Below are 19,923 nucleotides of genomic sequence, written 5' to 3'. Positions count from 1 at the left end.
AGAGAGTGAGTGGTGAGGCAAGTGCTTCTGTCTTAGTCAGTGGGCAACTTGCTAGCTCCCTAACTACTTGCTAAAAATTGTATTCTTTCTCTCATAGCACACATTTATAGAGTAAATGATTGTACCTATGTCATCTTCTTCTTCCATACAATCTTATTCCATCAGGCTTGAATTTGGTGAAAACATTCCTCATGTCTGGGAAATGAGCAAGATGGAAACAGAAAGTCAAGGAAAATGAAGAAAAAAGGGAATATTTCCAAACAAAAGAACAAGATAAAACTTCAGAAACAGATCTTAATGAAATGGGGGATAAGTGACTTACCTGATAAAGTGTTCAAAATAATTGTCATAAAGATGCTCACTGATGTCAAGAGAACAATGAGGGAACAAAGTGAGAGTTTCAACAAAGATATAGAAAACATAATAAAGTACCAAACAAGAATCTCAAAGCTGCAGACGATAATGACTGAACTGAAAAATTCAATAGAGGGATTCAACAGCAGACTAGATCAAGTAAAAGAAAAGATCAGTGAATTCAAAGACAGGGCAGTGGAATTCATCCAATCGGAGGAGCAAAAAGCAAGAAAGAATGAAAAAGAGTGAAGATAGCTTAACGGACTTATGGAATAGCAACAACTGTGGCCCAATATATGCATCATAGGGGTCTCAGAAGGAGAAAACAGAGAGAAAGGGGTAGAAAGTTTATTCAAAAAAATAATGGCAGAAAATTTCCCTAAAACCTGGAGAAAGAAACAAACATCCATATCCAGAAAGCCCAGAGGTTTCAAATAAGAAGAATCCAAGGAGATCTACACCAAGACATAGTACAACCAAACTGTCAAAAGTTAAAGACAAGGAAAGAATCTTAAAAACAGCAAGAGAAAACCACTTGTTATGTACAAGGGAACCTCCAGAAGACTATCAGCAGATTTTTCAGCAGAAACTTTGCAGGCCAGAAGGGAGAGGCATAACATACTCAAAGTGTTGAAAGAAAGAAAAAAAATACCAACCAAGAATATGCTACCTGGCAAGGTTGTCCTTCAAAACTGAAGGAGAGATAAGGAATTTTCCAAACAAGCAAAAGTTAAAGGAGTTTATCACCACCAGACTGGCCTTACAAGAAATGATACAGGGAGTTCTTCCAGCTGAAAAGAAAAGACATTAATTAGAAACAGGAAGACACAGAAAAGTATAAATCCCACTGGCAAAAGTAAATATATAGTTAAATTCAGAATACTCTAATGTTGTAATGGTGGATAAATAACTTATAAATCTAGCATGAATTTTAAAAGACAAAAGTATTAAAAATAACTATAATTACAATATAATGCTAATGGATACACAAAGTAAAAAAGATGCAAATTCTGACACCAAAAACAAAATATGGAGACAGAGAGTCAAAATGTAGATCTTTAGTATGTGTTTAAAGTTAAATTATTATCAGCTTAAAATAGACTGTTACAAATATAAGATGCTTTATGTAAACCTCAAGATAACCACAAACAAGAACCTATAGTAGATACACAAAAGATAAAGTGAAATGAATCTAAGTATATGACTACAGAAAATCATCAAATCATAAAGGAAGAGAGCAAGAGAAGAAAGGAATAAAGAAATTACAAGGGCTAGCCTGGTGGTATAGTGGTTAAGTTCACTTGCTCCACTTGGGTGGCCTAGGGTTCATGGGTTCAGGTTCTGAGTGTGGACTTACACACTGCTCATCATGCCATGCTGTGGTGGTGTCCCACATATAAAATAGAGGAAGACCGACACAGATGTTAGCTCAGGGCCTATCTTCCTCGCCAAAAAAGAAAAAAAAAAAAAGAGGAAGAAAAGAAAAGAAATTACAAACTGGCAGAAAACAATTAACAAAATGGCAATAGTAAGTTCATATCTATCAATAATAACTTTAAACGTAAATGTACTATATTCTTCAATCAAAAGATACAGAGTAACTGAGTGGATAAAAAAATAAGACCCAATGATACACTGCCTACAAGAGACTCCCTTTAGATGTAAGGGCACACACAGACTGAAGGTGAAGGAATGGAAAAAGATATTCCACGCAAATGGAAACCAAAAGAAAGCAGGGGTAGCTATACTTATATCAGACAAAATAGACTTTAATCCAAAAACTGTAAAGGAGAAAAATAAGGTCATTATATAACAACAAAGGGGTCAATCCAACAAGGGGATATAACATTTGTAAATATTTATACATCCAACATAGGAGCATTTAAATATTTAAGAAAATATTAACTGACCAGAAGGGAGAAAAAGACAGCAATACAATAATATTAGGGAACTTCAATGCCCCACTTTCAATAATGGATGGGTCATCCAGCTGTGAGAAGGAAGTAAATCCTGCCATTTGTGACAAAATGGATGGATGCTGAGGGCATTATGCCAAGGGAAATAAGCCAGACAAAGACAAGTGCTGCATAGTATCACTTATATGTGGAATCTTAAAAAAAAAAAAAAGTCAAAACTTGTAGAAACAGAGAGCAGAAAAGTGGTTTCCAGGGACAAAAGGGGTTGAGGAAATAGGGAGAGGTTGGTAAAAAGTTACAAACTTTCAGCTATGAGATGAATTTGGTCTGAGGATCTAATATAAAGCATGGTGATTATTCTTGATAACACTGTATTATATAGTTGAAATTTGCTAAGAGAGTAAAACTTAAATGTTCTCACAAAAAAAATAAAATAAACATATGAGGGGATAGATGTGTTAACTATCTAGATGAGGAGAATCTTTTCACAATGTATACATATATCATCACAATACATATTTTAAAAATCTTATAATTTTTATTGTGTTTGTTGAGGAAAACTGGCCCTGAGCTAACCTCTGTTGTCAATCTTTCTTTCCTTTGCTTGATGGAGATTGTTGTCGAGCTAACATCTGTGCCAATCTTCCTCCATTCCATATGTGAGATGTCACCACAGCATGGCTTGATGAATTGTGTGTAGGTCTACACCTGGGGTATGAACCCACAAACCCTGGGCTACCGAAGCGGAGAGTGTGAACTTAACCACTATGCCACTGGGCCAGCTCCAATCTTATAATTTTATATATAAATTATACTTCAATAAAGCTGAAATTTAAAAGAAAGAAAGAAAATCAAAGAATCTGCAGTGACAATGCTTTTTGGAAATATTAAGGAAGAGGTCCAAACACTAGCGTGAAGGATTCATTAGATGTTGACAGTTGTAAAGGAATTCTGTTAGTATCCACAATAGGGTGTGTGTCAGTCTTTGTCCATTTCCAGCAGCCATTGATGAGTGAAGGACTACACAGTCTCTCATGGGTGGCCATGACTTTCCCCTCTAGAGCCGACCAGAGCTGATCACCATGATCTGGGGATATAATTGTGATGTTTCTTGGGCTGTAGAGCAGTGAAAATTACACCGTTGCTAACGAGCAGTCAGGAAAACACCAGAGAACCAAGAAACATATGTTTTCTCAGGCTCAAACCTCTGGAGAATCCCCCTAGATCCATAATGTGGTGATCATTCTGAACACTCTAATATGCTGAAACCTCTGCCCAGAGTGGTTAGAGGCACATAGTTTGCATATCTTGATAAGGTTTCTAGAAATCTAAAGTTGTGATAACTTTATTTAGCTCCTTCCAATGTTAAGATCTTTTCCTGTCATACCTCTTTGATCTAAAATATTGCTGTACTGTCAGCTCATTTCCTTCTCTTTGTGTTACCCAGAGTCTAACACATTTTTATCTTCGTGTATGAAAAGTTAAATAAATTAAAGTAAATCTCTATGCATTGTGGCTGCCCCAAAATGAAAATCTCATACGGACCTAGTCACCTCCATTGAAACCTAACCTATCTGGTGTCCCATCCATTCTCAAGACCTTTAAATATTTACTACATATATTAATTCCTGAAGATTTGTGTAAAGGCTCTTCAATCTGAGGTAGCACTTGCATTTTGGTGGCTCATTTTGCAGCCTCTACATCTTATTCCAAAGAACTAACTGGGAGTTTGAGGAGACACATTTTAAAGAACCCCAAACACTATCCTATTACATTCTTTTATCATGCCTGGATAAACGTCTACTCTGGCCCACCTATAATAAAGAAAGTAGACTATTTTTTCAACAAAGGTGACTTGACAGTATTTCCAACCCTTTATCTTCTGTTCTCTTTCAAGACACCCCTAAGTCACCTATTCGCACACATCTCTTCTTTTGGAAAGAAGAGTTATGATACAGGGCAAGACTGTACTGATGCTAAGACTTTCAGACTACTATTGAGTTTCTTTCCTCAGCGTTTGATGTTTCACTGGCTGGCTGGCTCAGTATTCACGATGCTTTGTCAGTGTCTCAAGTTATGTTTGGAAAAGAACTTGTCCAAATTCTCCATTTCTCCTCCACTCACTGCAATTGGCGGTGGCATGGCAATTCTCTTCAAGGTAAACATGAAGAAACCCGAAGGCGATAATACTCGCCTTTCAGTTGGAGTAATTACCTGGCCTCTACCAACTGCAGACTTGTGCGTGTTGATAGGACTCATTCGACAGGTTCTTTTTTAAAATAGGTAATGATCCTTTAAAGGATGAAACCCTACTTCATAACATGCAATTTTGCTAACCACTCTGTTTAGAAAACCGGGTTCCCTCTGGTTTCCCAGCGCTGGTAGCTCCGCTTGACGCATGAAGTTGGGGCTGCCTCGGTCATGCCACTTTAGATTACTGGATCTCACAGGATGCTACAAGGCAGACACACCCCAGGCTGACTCACTGAGTGGGAAGTTTAAAAAGATGGTTTTCCTCAGCCATCAATTAGATAAACCACATTTTCCAGGAGAAAAACAGCATCTTGAAAAGCTCTTTACAAACAAAGCTCGCTTGCTCAGAATGCTTTCGGTCATGTTTTCTTGTGAAGGGAAGTATGACTTTAACCTTAATTGCACTTACAAATTAGCAAGTAAAGTATAATGCCACCCTTTCCCCTCTTCCTTCCTTCCTTCTTTTTTTTTTTTTCCTCAGAAGGAGACACTTTCATGATTTTAGCTTTGGTAAAATTAGAGCATTCTTCCTCTTGGCCACTTCCCTCAAATTTGTGGTTTTGACCAACCACTTGGTGAGCAAGTTATAGACGCAGGCCTGAATTCTCTTTCCTCTGCCCCACTTACATTTCTTTGTACAGTTTTCCCTACCTTTTTTGCGACCTTCTTGAAAATACACTGAGGAAAGGACATTTGTAGATTGTACCATTTTGAAAATGGCGATTTGGATTGAAGATGTATGTCAGGAAGAATTAAGCACTGAAAAGCGATTTGAACCTCCTCGCCTCATCTTTTTCCAGTGCTGGCTGCACGTGGAAAGTACTGGATAAATGTCTCCCACTGAATTGTAAGATTCCCAAGGACAAAGGACGTGTTAGTGGTTTCCATCGCCTGTATACAGTGTACCTAACACACATTGAGTAATATTTTCAAAAGCAGACCATCTTCATCATGTAAAAGAATAAATAAGAGAAACACCACGCAATTGAATATTTTGCACAGAACCTTATTTCCTTACTCACCTGAAACTTGAGACCAAGGTGACACAGATATTCTGGGCCTGAGGACCCCTTGCACGTAATTTTGATAGAGACATCTCTTGGATCTGAGACCAGTAGGTGATTATCACAGTCCCCTTGCTGCACTCCTCTTGTGAGGGAAAGCTGCTGTTGGGTATGTGGATGCTAGGGATCCGGGAACACGAAGGCATCACCCTGCTTGCTGGTCTTGTAGAACTTTGTCTGCACTGGAGTCAACTTACAGCAGCCAAAGGTAATGCGTGTTCAATAAATTCGGATGAAAGTAGTGCCAAGAGATGAGAATGATGTAACCAGGTTTATTGCGTGGCTATGTGTGCGGGTGCGAGTATGTACTATCCCATTTAGGTGTCATACTAAACGAGAAAGGTATTATCTTCATTTCACAAATGAGAAAACAGGCTCAAATGAGTAGTTTGCTCACAGTCAGAAGAGTAGGAAGTCGCTGATTCTGGCTTCAAGATCTGTGCTCTTAAATATTAAATAATGCAGCTTCTACCAAGTTATATTTCCTCTCTGGTATGAGAGATTCTGCCACTCTTTTCTACTTCAGTTCCACTAGCTATTTTTTTGAGAGTTAATTCACAGTAGAGTGGTAGGAAAACAGATATCAGAGAGATAAAAGAGTCTGCTCTTTAGTGCCAGTATTACGATTCCTTTGTCACGGCCAAAGGCTTCACCACTGCCTCTTTCGGGGAATGTGCAATGGGGCAGGTGGAGGGGAAGTACAGTTCTTACGATGGATCTGAACGATACCATCCAAACTTTTCCATATCACCACTGCTTCTTGGGTGTCCTGGGCTGCATCCTCTAGTCTGAGAGACTTAGGAGTACCCTTGGCCTATGAGTCAGTTGCTGACACAGGGTAACTTAGACAAGCTGACAGTCTTAGGACATAGCAGGGCACTCTCCTGTTGGACAGTCAGTGGACAATACAGTCACCTGCAGTGGGCGCTCACCTGGAGGGCAAGGGATGGCCCATGGACATCATTGGCTTCGCCCACAAAGGGCTCCATGGTGTCTTGATTTCCTCATTTTTCTGTGAAAATTGATATAGACAACATATATTAAGCACTTACTATGTTCTAGTAGCTATCATCACAACAGTGCTTGAGGTAGTAACTATTATTATCCACATTTTACTGATGTGAAAGCTAAGGGGGCTAACTAGTTTCTCAAGGCCACCAGTAAATGTCAGCTGAATGTGGCAGAGCTGGCTTACTAACCATGGTTGTCCCTTTCCAGAACCCAGGCTCTGAAGCATCTCTTTCTTTATTCTCTTCTGATAAAAATGGATGTATCTCCTCCAAGCCCTATATGTGTTATTTATATTTTTATTATACATTTGTTATCAGAATCCCGTTTTCTGAAATTCTTTGTAATTGTATCCTCTATCACAAAGACCCAATGTGGCTTTATTCTTACTCATTACTGAAAATGAAAAACAGCAATCTGATTAGGGGGAAGTTGACGTTGCCAAATGTTGAAATCAGTACATTTTTGCCACACTAAACTGATGTCATTTTCTACATTGAAATTTGCTGATTTTATACTCTACTGACACTGTCCCATTATACTTGAACTTCAGCAAGCTTTTTTACCAGGTATATTGAGAACATCTTTCTGGAAGAAAGTTCCTATCGTTGTGACGAAGGATAACTACAGATGACTAAGTGTAAGAGAACTACTGATGGGTTGATTGGGCTTGGAGAGAAGTTTCTAGGGCTGCTTAACAGATATCAAAACCTGAATAAAGTTAGTAAGGATATGTTAATCCAACTCAGATGATGTGAAACTGGAATGGACAATGACAGATGTCCATGGAATGGACAATGTCAAGGGGGAGCCGAGAAACCTTTAAATATTATTGATCATTAACAAGCATGAATGTTCACTAAGCAGAGCTAAATGTAAGATCCTGCACCTAGGTTGAAAAGGATTGTATAAAATGTAGGATGTGGCTTAACAGCACCACATATAAAAAATAAAACAACAACATAACGTCGAAACTGCTCCTCTGAGTCAACATCTGAGTGACCACGGAAATTCAATGCAATATTAGGATGGATGGATTTATCTAAGAGTCAGGCTGTTTAATGTTTGTTGTAGCTGTAGGTGTCAGCAGCTAAAATTTCCTTTAGTGTCCATGTTTTTGTCTCCCCTGTTGTCTTTGGGCTTCCGGAGAGAATTTTTCTTAAATAGGGTCTGAGCTTTGCAGTTCTTTTAGCTATAATTCACTGTTATCGTGCAGGAGCCCTATTGATGTGGTGGTAGATGTGGAGTGAGGGGAATCACTCTAGTCTTATGCTTAGGTCTTTGTCTTTTAGCCAGCCTGTGCCCTGGCCTGACTCTCACAAGTACTTCTAAGCTCCCCCCTTCCCCCACCCCTGCCCTGTCATTAGGTGAGACAGGAAGGCTAGAGGGGGCTGGAGTCGGAGATTTCCCTTTCCCCAGATCAGTTAAGCTCTAGCAAATAGCTTCCCTTGAGGGCAGGACTTTATTAAGGAGAGCAGAGAGCTCTGGGTGTATTTCAAAATGATTGCTTTCCCCTCCCCCCCTCCCCCTGCAAGAAGCATGAGGGGATTTTCCTCTGATCTTTACCCTGAGAACCTAGTGGGGCTCCTGGAGGTAAAACTTAAAAAAATGAGAAGTATATCCATACTGAGCCTCCAGCAATTTGTGGATTATAGTTTAGGTGTTCCTACCAGTACTGGCTCCAGCTGCAGGCTTCTGCTCCCATAAGCTGACTGTCACTATCTGCCTCTCTCTCTAGTTTTTGCGGCAAATGTTTTGTCCTGTGACCCCACTTCCCTGATGCATCTAAGAAGAGCTGTTGATTTTTCCAGTTTGTTCAGCTTTTTTCTTGTTGTGACAACAAGAGTGATGACTTTCAAGTTTTTTACATGTCAGGCCAGAAACCAGAAGTCAGAATGATAGATTTATATCTAAATCTAGAGAGGTGACAGTGGTGCTGATGGAGTCTAATCAAATCCAAGAAATGAAGTTGAGCTGTAGTTACCTCACTTGAAAGAACATATCCAAAGAACGGTGAAAGGAAAATAAAGCAATGCAAAAGTAAGAATTATTAAAGAATCTGAAAATTGGTTGAATCAACATCAATGCCACACTAGGTTTGCCATTCAGGAAATTTGTTCATGGTTAGAAAGCTGTCTTAATGTCACTACTTCGAAACCTAGTTTTATAAAATATATAGACAGCACTGACAATTTACTTTTTTTACACACTATAAATTGTGAAATGATTTCTAATGAGATGCCAGGAATTCTGCCATAGAAGCAGAAATATTCAGTAATTTCTAGCCACTGTTGGTAGAAATTTAGTAAGTATATTCTCCCTCATAGATAATGATGCTGGTATAATTTGGTTAGGTAAAAGTACTATGATTCACCTGCTAGTGAATTAGTGTCTCAGAAAATACCAAGAAATACATATTTTCCTTGAGTAAAGATGATTCAAAGTAAATAAAAATTTTCCCACAAAGCAAACATCAGACCCAGACAACTTGACAGAGTGCTTCTACCACACATTCAAGGGAAAAATAATTTCAGTTTTTGCACAAAATTCTTCCAAGAGAATATAGAGAGAACACATCCCATCTAATTTTATGAGTCCAGCATTTTCATGTTCAAACCTGATCAGAATAGTCAAATAAATAAAAATTATACAACAACCATACTCTTGGACAAAAATGCAAAATGTTAGCAATTAAATAAAATATTAGCAATCTGTATACAGCAATACATAAGAAATTAACACATCATGAGTAAGGTATGCTTATCCCTAGATTGCAATGTTGGTTTAACAATATAAAATCAATTAATATAATTTGTCACATCATTAAAAGAAGAAAGGGAGATGATTGTCTTAATAGATACAGAAAAAGCATTTTAAGAAATTCAATATCCATACATGATTTAAAAAAATATTTTGGCAAATTAGGAAAGTGTGAAACTTGATTAATTTTATAAAAGGCAAACAAAAACACACAAACAAAAAAATGTGTAGCAGACATCAAACCTAAAGACATAATGTTGAAAGCATTTTCTTCAAGATTAGGAAAAAGATAAGGATGACTCTTACCATTACTTCTATTCAACCATTGACTGTGGGATCTAGCTAGTGCAATGGAGCAGGAAAGAAAGAAAGAAACATGATAAGGAAGGAAAAGAAGAACCAAAAGTCTCATTTTTTGAAGGTGATATAATTTTCATCTTACAGTGGAAAATCTAAAAGAAGTTACAGAAAAATTAAGACATCTAATTAGAAAGTTTGGCAAGTTTTGATACAAAAACCAGTATATAAAAGTCAGTTGTATTTCTGCGTCAGGAATAAGCAGTTATAAATCAGTTTTAAAAAGGACACTTTTAGGGTCCGGCCCAGTGGCTGAGTGGTTAAGTTTGTGTGCTCTGCTTCGGCAGCCCCGGGTTTCGTGGGTTGGGATCCTGGGCGCGGACATAGCACCGCTCATCAGGCCATGCTGAGGCAGCGTCCCACATGCCACAACCAGAAGGACCCACAACTAAAATATGCAACTATGTCCTGGGGGGCTTTTGGGAAAAGAAGAAGAAGAAAAATAAATAAATAAATAAGAAGGACATTTTCAGTGACAACTAAAAATAAAAAAATACCTAGGGATAATTCTATCGAAAGGCGTGCAAACCCTTAATGGAGCAAATTATGAAATTTTGATAAAAATCATCACAGATGACCTAAACAAGTGGAGAAAAAGAACCTGTTCCTGTAAAGACTCAGTTTTGCTACAGTAAGCTATAGATTCACTGAACTTCCAAGGAAAACCCTGAAATGGTTGTAGGGTGCACTGTGGAGTGGCAGTGCCTGGTCAGCTTGTATCAGCAGGAGGTGGCTGAGGACACAGGGAACTGTATTCTGAAGGCGCTGGATCAAGTGGGTCAGACCATAAATTGGATAAGAGAGAGTTTTTTGATTTGAGAGCACATTTCTATCTTACAGGATTTAATCCCTTAGCGAGGACCCCAGGAGACAACGTTAATGCACTGCTGGGATAACTCTTGGATGCCTGGAAAAACCAATAGCACGCACTAAGTGAAGCAGAAGTGCCAGAATTGCCACAGCAGGGAGTGGAGGAAGGGGTCAAAAAGTTCACAGAAGTGGCATTCAAAAGTGGAGATAGTATATAAGGCCAAAAATCCTATCAGCTGACTATATTCTACAGGGGCCTGGAGGACATTCCATTTATTACAAAATAAAGAATCTGCTGATGAGAGAGGCACCAACATCACTAAGAAGCTTTTCTCTCTAAGCTTGGAACAGCAGTTACAGAACTGGGTTCACAGATGGCAATGAGGATGATCCCAAAATACTAGAGGCCAGGAGATGTGGCTTAACCATCAGAATGGAGGTGGGCACAGTTATCACAAACAATGGAGGTTAGAGTGGCAGCCAGGAGCAGCCGCGGAGCTATTTAACAGAATAGTCTTCCTAGGAGCCTGAGAGATGGAAGCTTTCCTGATCCCGATCCATTGGGCTTAAGAAGAGGTGGGGTGACTAGAAGATAGGATACTAAACCATCATAGCACTCAGTAGTAACTTTCCTAGTCCTTCCTAAAAGTATGTGAAAGCCATTTGCCAGTGCGGAAAGGGGAAAACCCAAACATATTGAGGACTATTGGGCACAGGGACTGAGTTGGCCCAAAGTGGCAAGGGTCCTCCTTTTAGGGTGAGGGCATAAAGAAGTGAGGTAATAAAAGGAATCCTGACCCAGGTCCAGCTCACAGAATGTCCATTGAGTCCATGGATTCAGTCAGTGGTCATTTCTCCCAGCCCTGGAGTTAAAATGAAAACAGTATAGTTGGTAGATGGCATAACCTTCATACTTACTATATTTACTTTTTTGGTGAGGAAGATTGGCCCTGAGCTAACATCTGTGCCAATCTTCCTCTATTTTTGGGATGCTGCCACAACGTGGCTTGATGAGCAGTGTGTAGGTCTGCGCCTGGTATCCGAACCCACGAACCCTGGGCCACCGAAGCTGACTGCACAAGCTTAACCACTACACCACCCAGCCGGCCCCAACACTTATTTTTTGATCCATAGAATAACACCTATCCCAGCATGGAAGGCCATGTTGAAATTTCAGAAACTTCTCTCCTTTTTCTGGCCCAAACTGTAATTACAAACAATATTGCATCTTGGAATGGGGGGTAGATGCCAGAGATGAGCACTACCCTTCAAGTCCTAAAGTGTGCAGAGGTGGTGGTCTCCACTGTGTACCCACTTAATTCTCCTTTGGGGCCCTCACAGAAACTAGACGGATCCTGGTGGATGACAGTAGTCTACTGCAAACTCCACCAAGAGATAAGGTATCTTTGCTAGAGCAGATTGACACAGCCTTAGATACACGGTGTCTTTAATTTACACAATACCCATCAGTGAGCATTCACCAAGCAGTCAATAGACAGAATAGTGTAAACAATTGGCCTCCACCAGCCTCTGCCACTGGTCACCTCAGTGCCAGCACAATGGACTCAAGAACGAAGTAGTTGTGGTGGCAGGGAAGGAGGCTGCGCAGGAGTCCAACAACAAGTGTGCCTACTCACCAAGGCTAGTCTAGCTACTGCTACCACCAGATACCAGCCTGCCAGCAACAGAAAGCAGTCCTGAGCCCCCCAATTCAGCATATCTCTCACAGAGAACAAGCAGCCACTTGGTGGCAAGTTGATTACACTGGATCTGTTGTGGCTTGAATTGTGGTCCCCCAAAAGATATATTTGTGCCCCCCAAAATATATGTTGAAATCCTAACACTTGGTATCTGTGAATGTGACCCTGTTTGGAAATAGGGTCTTTGAAGATGTAGTTAAGATGGAAGGTAAGATGAGGTGGAGTAGAGTGGGTCCTTAACCCAGAATGACTGGTATCTTTATAGAGAGAAGAGCCGCAGAGACAGACACAAACAGTGAGGAGAACGCATGTGAGGACACAGCCATGTGACAACAGAGGCAGAGATGGGAGTTATATAGCTGTAAATTAAAGAACACAAAGGATTGCTGACAACCACAAGAAGCTATGAGAGACAGCATGGCCCTGCCAAGACCTTGACTCTAGACTTCAGGCCTGAAGAACTGTGAAAGAAGAATTTTCTGTTATTGTAAGTCATCCAGTTCGTGGCAGTTTGTTACTGTAGCCCTAGGAAACTGAGACAGGACCACTTTCACCCTTGGCAGGGGCAGCCATTTATTTCATCTAGAACTGATGCATATTGTGAGTATAGTTTTCCTTTCCTGCCTGCAGGACCTTGGCCCGCACAACTGAAGGCATACAGTGATTGGCCAACACAGAACAGAGACCACTACCTAACATTGTCTCAGACCAAGGGCCTCACTTTACAGCCAAGATGGTATAGCAATAGACACATTTCTATGGGATCCAATTGGTCGTATCACAGAACACTACCAAGCATATAGTGTCCTCCTAGAGCAACTGAATGGCTTTTTGAAGGTACAGCTGAGGCATCGACTTGAGAATGATGCCTTAAAAAGATGGGATGCCATCCTCCAGGATATATCTCTGCAACCTGTAGGTCTAGAGTTCCTGGTCCCCAGATGGGGAGTGTTTCCACTAAGAAAACAGCTAGAGTTTGATTGAGCTTTAAACTACAGGTACTGCCCAATCAGACAAGAAAAGGGGATAACTGACTTTAATCATCTTCAGGAGGAGGTGGGGCTGCTGATATACGACGCAGACAAGGAAGAATACCTTTGGCACCTATGTGAACCACTATATCATCTCTTGCAACTCCCTTGCCAAATTTTGACAGTAAACGGACAAGTGCAGGAGCCATATCCTAAGAAGGCCATGATAATTAGATCAGATCTTTAGGGGATAAGGGGCTGCGTCATGCCTTCTGTAAGTCACTGAGACCAACAGAAGTGCTAGTAGGGGGTGAGGGGAATCTAGAAAATGTGGTGGAGAAGGGGAATTATGAGTTACAAGCTTGAGTAACTTGAGTAATTAGTTACTTGAGTAATTAGGTGCAATCACCAAACTTCCTCTTGTAAATTTCCCCAGAAAAGAGAACAAGCAGAATCCCTGTGCTGTAGTGCAGCACCCAAATCCACCACGGCACTCATTCCCCGAGCTGCCTGGAGTGTTGACTGCTGACAGGTTATAGTTGACTCTCTCTGGAAGAATTGCTTTTGGCCGAAGGGAGCTGCCTTACCCAATGTGATATCATATTCTCTTCGTGGAAGTAGTCCAGATGCAACATTTGGTAGATGTGGGGGTTAAAAGGCCTGGCCCCTTTACCCAATTTGGGACATCTTTGAAGAGCCCACCAGCTCCAGAGCTCCCCATGATATCCACCGAGGCCTCTGATGAACCCGCACCACGGTTCAACTTCTCCCTCTGCCCCACCCTACTTGTCTCACTCCTTCTCAGGTATTGACTGCAAGGACATAAACTTCTGCACATAAATTCCCATCTCAGAGTCTGTTTCCCAGGGAACCCAAGCCAAGACAAGGGTTTACTGTGGAACTTTAGCAGCTGATCCTAAAATTTATATGCAAGTGAAAAATCCAGGAATAATCAAGAAACTCCTTAAGAAGAACAGAGTTGGGAAATGGGTGGTGGTGCTGGAGGGACCTGCACTATCAGACATCAAGACTTATCTTAAAGATGTGGGAAATTAAATGTATACCTTTGCAACAGAAAAATACAGATAAACAACTAATGGAGAAGAATAGAAAACTGAACAGAGACCCAAACGTAGACGAAAGCTTGAATCATGAGAGTGGATCTCAGGCATCATTGAAGGAAAGATGGACTGTTCAGTAATTGTGTTGTGAAAATTCACTGTTTCATACTATATGCAAAACTAAAATCCAAGTGGATTAGTGACAAACGTAGAAGACAAAACTATAAACTTTTAGACGAGAGCATAAGAGAGTATCTTTGTCACATCAGGGTTGGGAAGGCTTTCTTAAACAAGACACAAAAAAGCATAAGCCATAAAAGGAAAGATGAATGTTTGACTATATTAAAATTAAGGACTTCTTGTCATCAAAAGTCCCCATGAACAAAATGAAAAACTAATTCACAAACTAGAAAAATATATTTGAAATTTATACAGCTATAAAGGATTACTGTCTAGAATGTATAAAGAAACCCTACAGACCAATAAGAAAAAGTAAATCCTCCAGTTTTGAAACGAAAGACACGAGCAGGTATTTTTACCACATTAATATAAATCTTTAAAAAACAATTTATAATAAAATGAGAAGTGTCTAAAAATTTATACACAAGATATACACAAGTTTGGCCAGGGAAGGTGTTTGTTGGTTTTCAGACTATAAATGTAGACTAACACTCATATATTTTGCTCATCTACGTACATTTCTTTATACTTTTCCAGTGATTTCAATCTTCACTAAAACCCCATCTTAAAAAATATTCTTAACATGCTATTTAACTATTAAGCAAAAATTGGCTTCATCTCTACTATTCAAGCACAATTCTTAAAAGAATTAAAATTAACTAATTGAAATTCTTAATCTTTAATTAAAATTAATTACAAATTAGAATTCTTTAATGTGTGTGTAATAGTTGTGAAAAGGTATTTTATATATTTATACACTATAAATATTGGAGCTTTTTACTGAAGTAAAATTGACATACAATATTATATTAATTTCAGATTTACAACATGGTGCTTCAACATTTATATACATTACAAAATGATCATCACAAAAAGTCTAGTTACCATCTGTCCTTATAAAATGTTAATACAATATTATTGTCTATATTCCCTGTGCTGTACATTACATCCCCATGACTTATTTATTTTATAACTGAAAGCTCATACCTCTTTATCCCTTCACCCATTAGAGAATTTATTTTTAAAAACCAGCTCATAGAGAATTTCTGATTCAGTAGATTTGAAGTGTGGTATAAACTACCCAGGGAATATCAACTCGAAATGGAGTATTTGACCATACCCCTCTCACTTTCCACTAGTCTAGAAATATCAGATATGTTACTCATGTTCTGTCTCTCCTCTCACACTCAGTCCTTGGCAGTTATCACTAACGAATTAGCATCTTTTCTATCAGGGTACCAACCTTCTCTCCCAATTCCTTTCTACAGAGTGCTCTGGGGAGCCACTATCAATTCCTTAGAGTTGGCAAAATAAATAAAACTTACTTGCCATCTCTAGTCTAGATCAAGTGGCATGGTAAAAAGACATTTTTCATTTTGCCCTTCAGGAATATTCTGTCCCTACCAATAACAGAGACAAGATTTTTTTTCTCTCATCCGCAAGCACCCCTATTTGTAATATGAAGCACCAAACCCAGAATCAGAAGGACTTTGAATGAACACTGGCACACAGTGCCGTCTTCTAATGCAAGAAGAGTTTGTTTTAGTAAGGCCAATCTTATTTTTAGTCCTAGTCACTTTAGTCAGTGTAACCAAAATTATGTAAACTTTCTAAATAGACTAAATATTCTAAAAATACAGTAAAACACCAGCCTCCACACCAACCAAGTCACAATATGGGTGTCTGACCTAAACCCACAAAATGAGAATGATGGGAAGGTCATTTATCAGACTGCAGTGACCACGATACGCTCCCATCACACAGTCAAAAGCAAAGGCAACCAAATGGCTGTTACTCAAAGTGATTCTGTCACCTTTGGGAAAGCATTTCATGCCGGCATACTGTAAATGCTTATCACATTAGACCTACAGTTTAAATTCAGTAATTATATCAGTGTGTCTTCTGAATATTTTTCCAAACTTTGGAAAATGATGGAACTATTTCCAGCTCTGTAACTGTGCCTTCAGATTCTCCTTTGAAGAAATATGAGTGTGGGCTGTGGAAAAAGAATTTGTTTCAATCAGTTTGTTACCACTTATAGTGCAGCCTTGGGTATTTTGAATCCTAACTGAACTGCTTTGACCATTAGGAAGAATTGTGAAAACACCAAACATTGTGATACAGGAACAGTTTGTCTACATTTGCAGATTGCAAGCAATAAGGCTTCTTTCTCTAAGCATTTAATGCTGTACCCATGAGGTCATGAACACATCCACTCAGTTGCTGGATTCTGGCTGCTGTCTTTTTTCTCATCTCCTCCTGTAAGGAGGAGCCCAATGGTGGTCCCACTACTGATGCCTTTAAATTAGTGAGGCATATTTGATAAAATAGAGAAATGTGTTTTCCTTTCTATTGCTATTTTCTATGGGAAGAGCAGCAAAGCTGCTGCCTTATACCTACTGCACTGTCTGTATTTACTTTAAAATATTTCAATTTGTACCATATTATGTGTAAGTTATCTTCAATTTATAGTCTGGAGAAGTCAGTTAACATTTAAGGTTTACTAATCCTGAATTCACACTCCATGGTGGGTTAGTTAGCCCTTGAGAAACCCTATAAGGTGTCTACTCTCTAGAAGTGAATACGAAAAGTACTTTAAATTGCAAGGTCTAAATCTCCACTATTGCATTTGTTGATTAAAAATGAGTTTTCACTGGTGAAATGAGTGGTGATGAAGATATGTGATTAGCAAGGAAGATTAGTGTGGGCTCCTCCGCACTTTCACAAATAGGGTAAAGGAATCTGAGCTTAACATTCTAACGCTTTTGCAGCAAATAAAGCCTTAGGACCAGACCTCCATATGCCACCAGAGTCCCACTCTTCCACAGCAACCACTTAATGGAGGGTTTGTCATCTAGTAAATTAGTAAGAATGAAAAGAAGCGTCTTGCTTCAACATTTTTCTTGCATTTCCTTTGCGATAAACCTTTAAAGCAAGGTGCTCTGAGACTGTGGTAAGGACAGAGAGTAGGGACTTTAGACTGCTTAGAGGAACAGCTAGATCGTTTGGGTGACTGCTTGCTAATAAACGTACATGCAAAAAATTAGGTTTGAGACTGGCTTTGATTTAAGAGATCACTGTGAGATTGGGATGAAGAAGTCATAGTTCCCTCCTACCTCTAGTCGTTAAAGGCTACTCAGTTATCCAAGAGCCAGAAACTGTCTTATGACAGTTCTCAACAACTCGGATATGACTATAAAAAGACAAAATGAGCGATAATATCTATTGATGGCACGGGTGAGGTGAAAAATGTGGATATGTAAATGCTTACAGTCTTTTTGGAAAACACCTGACAATATCTATTAAAATTAGAAATTTGCATACACTTCAGTCCAACAGTCTAACTTTTGGGACTCTATCTTATGGGTATAAGGGTATCAGAATATATAAAAGGAAATATATAAAAAAATTACTGCAGCATTGTTTAAAGTGGCAAAAAATAAAATGTAAGCAAGATGAATGTCAATCAAATGGAAAATGATTCAATATATTATTCGTGGAATATTATGCAATATTAGCAACTATTGTTAAAGAATAATTAAGCTATGCGAACTGACATGGGGCTTGGGGGTATTCCAAAGTGTGTTGAATGAGGAAAATGACCTGTAGGGAAGAGTATTTAATATTATATTTTTGTAAAGTAAACAATTACGAAAAAGTGCATGCAATGTGTATATACATAGGATCACAAAAGGATACATAATCCAGGGAGTGGAAGCAGCAATGAAAGCGAAGGATGGGGAGGGGAAGTGAGGTAAGCAGAAAATCAAACTTGGGAGAAGACGACTAATAAAGGATCCATACTATGATAGGATTTGTATAGAATCCTATGTGCATACGTAGGCTTATAGAAGTTAGAAGAACAAGGTGGATCTCTCCTACTGACTTCTAGGGAGGGGTGGGTGATTGCTAGCTTTGCCCATTTCTGAACTGTATTATGTTGTTTCACTTATTACAACACAAATGTATTACTTTTGAAATTTGAAAAGAAGCAAAACATGCAAATGATAGATTCTGGATATTTAAAATTTTCTAACTAATTCCAGGGGAAAAAAGACTTTTTGAATATTTTTGAATAATTTTTATTTAAATAATTCGTTTAAAACTATTAAAGCGTCATTAAATTCACCAGTATACTGAATCCTTATTGGAAATCCTTAAGCTCCTTATTTTGACCAAAGTGTACTTAAAGTTAATTCAAACACAGCACTGAAATTCTTAAGCAACTACTTAACTAAAGCTGTCAAAGTAATATTTTCATTGTCATTTTTGCATAGGAGTAACACGTCTGGCATTTGAGAGCTATCAAAAATCGCATTTTATGGAGCTGTTACTATATGCCAGGCATTATGACTTTTTTTGGGGAACTATAATTTACATACAGTGAAATCCACACTTTAGTCCTCCAAGAAACAGATGCCAAGATGGGAATAAACATGTATTATATTGGCAAGTGTTTGCTGCTGTTTTATTAATTTTAGCCATGGTAATAGGAGTTTAGTTGTTTCCCACTGATACCTTTTACACAGAACTATATAAACAACCCTATACAGCAGGTGGAATCTGTAGAACAGATATATTTTAAATAGCTTGCCAACTCAGAGCTGGTCTGATCTCTAAAACGGTGCCTGTAACCACAGGTCACCTGTCTCTGGGATCCTGAGTCTTCCTTCAGTAATGGTTGGTTATGCACGTGGTTTTACTTAGAGGCAAAGGGGCGTGGAATATATTTCCAGATTATTTCCTCAGTTCAAGAGGTGATCAATATCACAAAACCTTTAGAAACTTTGTCCTCGCTTATCTTGGGTAATGAGACTACAGAAAACAAGGAGAAGTAGAAAACAGAGATGAAAAGTCATCCAAACTCTATTTAGGAAGCACATAAGTTTAAAATAAAGTTGATGGTGGTTGAGGAAAAAGAAATATGAAAAACTAACATCAGCGGTAAGCTCAGCGAGGCTACTGTAAAATGTTAACTGTTTACTAAAGTAAATTTTCCCTGACGTGCTTCATATGTCATGATGACACATTAGTAAAAATCAGTTTTACTTTTTAGAATGATAGCATAAAATGCAGAAGAAACAAGAACACGTGAATGGTGTTCAATCCTCTATCTTTATGATTCTGATTTTTGTGAAATTAGTAGAGCGGTTCTACTGAAAACTGGCATTACTAATCATGATGCGCCCTCTAAGGAATTCATTTGATGGGAGGTGAGGTGGAAGAGAAGTTAAACAAAACCTTTGTGGGGTTTTCTTTGATGTTGTTTTCGGTCTTTTGTTTCTGGCAGGTGTTAGAGCTCAGTTAGGGAAAATGTGCAGTGGTAGAGAAATAGGGTTGTGATTTGGAGATAAATAACTGAGTAACATGGCTCCAGTTAGACCTAGGGCTTGGGACTGGAGGGTGGGTGTGAGAGAACGTGACCTGAGAGCTAGTCAATTTTTGTTTTTGTATTTTTTGCTTTTTTAATCTAGGGTTACATTTGAAGC

At 38.9% G+C, this 19,923-nt stretch overlaps 2 long non-coding RNA genes across 3 annotated transcripts in view; one reads left to right on the top strand and one right to left on the bottom strand.

Annotated features, from left to right (window-relative positions):
* The window catches only part of LOC106825219 (uncharacterized), a 187,926-nt gene that overhangs the window by 53,457 nt on the left and 114,546 nt on the right, over window positions 1–19,923 (bottom strand). The window contains exon 8 of the long non-coding RNA XR_011501830.1: window positions 126–11,385. This is a non-coding gene — a long non-coding RNA (uncharacterized lncRNA). The remainder of the gene's footprint in view (window positions 1–125; window positions 11,386–19,923) is intronic.
* Window positions 1–19,923, top strand: part of LOC139044755 (uncharacterized) — a 34,834-nt gene that overhangs the window by 11,053 nt on the left and 3,858 nt on the right. The window contains exons 2-3 of one of the 2 annotated variants that reach the window (XR_011501829.1): window positions 166–5,795; window positions 12,488–14,783. This is a non-coding gene — a long non-coding RNA (uncharacterized lncRNA). Of the gene's footprint in view, window positions 1–165; window positions 5,796–12,487; window positions 18,888–19,923 lie in introns of those variants that run through there. The other variant, XR_011501828.1, reaches the window with a different exon arrangement.

This window comes from Equus asinus, chromosome 1 (genome assembly GCF_041296235.1).
Source record: "Equus asinus isolate D_3611 breed Donkey chromosome 1, EquAss-T2T_v2, whole genome shotgun sequence".
NCBI lineage: Eukaryota > Metazoa > Chordata > Mammalia > Perissodactyla > Equidae > Equus > Equus asinus.
This window is presented reverse-complemented; position numbering and strand designations above follow the sequence as displayed.